Below are 2,601 nucleotides of genomic sequence, written 5' to 3'. Positions count from 1 at the left end.
TAGAGAAGCCCAGAACTAGATGACTTCACCAGTGAATTCTCCCAAAGTTTTAAAGAATTAGCAACAATCCTCAAATGCTTCCAAAACAGAAGAGGAGGGAATACTTCATATCGCGTTCTCTGAGATCAGCATTACCTCGATACCAAGATCAGATAAAGACATCATAAGAAAGAAAAAACAGTAGACCATATCTCATAAATGCAAAAATCCTCAACAAAATACTTGCAAACCTAATCCAACAGCATATAAAAGGATTACCGTATTTGCCGGCGTATAAGACGACTCGGCGTATAAGACGACCCCCNCAAGAAATTAATTTATTGAAAGGACACTTTTTCTCCATTGAATTACCTTGTGAATTACTTTGTTTGAAAATCAAATGACTATATGTGTGTGTGTGTGTGTGTGTGTGTGTGTGTGTGTGTGTGTGTGTGTGTATGGCTCTATTTTTAAGACTTTGTTCAGCTTGTCTATGTTATGACAATATCATACTGCCCTTGATTCATTAAAAGAGGAACAAAACTGGAAGACACATCACCTGACTTCGTGACTTACTATAAAGCTACAAGATTGTTTTGGATACCTTAAGTGCTTTGCATTTCCACATAACTTTTATAATCAGCTGGTCCATTTCTATTTTAAACGTCTGCTGGCATTATATTGTGATTATGTTGAATCGATAGATAAACTTTGGGAGAATTGACATCTTAAGTACATTGAGTCTTCCAACCCATAAGTGTGGAGGAATGCCTATTTATCCAGGTCTTATTTAATTTCAACAATATTTAGTAGTTTTCAGTGTGGACAGAGGCTCACATGCATTTAGTTACATTTATTAGATCTTTTATGTTATTTGATGCTATTGTTATTTAACTGGTTTATTTTTGTATTTCATTTTCTAATTGTTTGCTGCTAGTATAGAGTAATCAAAGAAATACAACTCATTTTTATATTTGGATCTTGTATCTTTATACCTTGTTATAATAGGGTTCCCCAGAGAAAGAGAATCAAGGTGTGAGTACATACAGAGAGATTTATTTTAGAAATTGGCTGACATGACTGGAGGCTGGCCAGTCCAAAATCTGTAGGATGGACGAGCAGGTAGAGATCAGAGAAGAGCTAATGCTGCAGTTCGAGTCTGAAGGCCATCTACTGGCAGAAGTCCTTTTTGCACAAGGGACATCTGTCTTTTACTCTATTCAGGACTTCACTCATTGAGTGAGGTGCATCCACGTTATGGAGGGCAGTCTCAAAGTCTACTGATACAAATGTTAGTCTTACCCAAGAACACCCTGACAGAAACATCCAGAATAATGTTTGACCAAATAGCTGGGTACCATGGCCCAGCCAAGCTGACAATAATTAACGGTGATACTTATTAAATTATTACTTCATTGAATTCATCTACAAATAAATATTTAGATCAATATAAAAGAGGAAGGTATATACCTTCCTTTCAAATCTTTGTGCTTTATTTTTCTTGCTTCATTGCCCTGTATAAGAACTCCAATGCCATGTTGTAAGAAAAGTGGGCATTGTTGCCTTATTCCCAATCTTAGGAAGACAGTATTCAATATATTACCATTATGTATGATGTTAGGTTTTTATTTTTCATAGATACTATACAGGAAAAACTCTTCTGTGTTCTGTCTACTCATAGAATACTCCCTTTTAAATACTTCACTCTGACTCTGCTGGTCACCAAATATTTGTGGGTGTCTCCTCACACTAAGCCAATCTCCGATGCTCCAGACACCAGCTGGGTGTCCTATCATTTAACTCAGTTCCTACACTATCTAGTGTAATTCGCACGAGGCTGTCCCTACTTCCGATGCCAACTGCAAATCCAGGTTACTGTCTGCATCTGACCTACCAGCTATAATTGGAACTTCCCATGACCCCCTCCTCAGGTTTGATCATTAACTAGATTGGCTCACAGAACTGAGGAGAACAGTTTACTTACTAGATTGCCAGTTTGTTATAAAAGAATAAAACAGGAAAAGCTATATGGAGCAATGCATGGGGACTGTTATGGGGAAGCAGTGCAGAGCTCCTATGCCCTTTCTGGGCGCACCGCCCTCCCAGCACCTCCACATGTTCACCAACCCAGTGAACTCTGTGAAGTTCTCTGAACCCCCTACACACATCCCACCTGCTATTCCCCTTCCCTCCACCCCCCAGACTTTAGAAATTTTATGGAGGCTTCATTATAGGCACGATTGATTCAATCATTGGCCATTGGTGATTGATTCAACTGCCAGTCCCTTTCTCTTCCCTGGAAATGGGGGGTGGGGTAGGGTGACTAAAAATTTCAACCCTCTAATCACATGGTTGGCTCCCCTGGCAACCAGCCCCCATCCTCTGGTAATCTAAGGACTTTGCAAAAATCACCTCATTACCATAAACTCACAAAACAGGAACAAACTCATATGTTCAAACAGAGAACATTTTGATGGTTGCCAGATGAGAAGGGGGCAGTTGGGAGTGGGTGAGAAAGGGGAAGGGATTAAGAAGTACAAACTGGTTGTTACAAAGTAGTCATAGGGATGTAGGGTATAGCATAAGGAATATAGTCAATAATACTGTAATATTAATAACTAC

Source organism: Hipposideros armiger, unplaced genomic scaffold (assembly GCF_001890085.2).
Source record: "Hipposideros armiger isolate ML-2016 unplaced genomic scaffold, ASM189008v1 scaffold_361, whole genome shotgun sequence".
NCBI classification, from domain to species: Eukaryota; Metazoa; Chordata; class Mammalia; order Chiroptera; family Hipposideridae; genus Hipposideros; species Hipposideros armiger.
Note: the sequence above shows the minus strand (reverse complement) of the source record.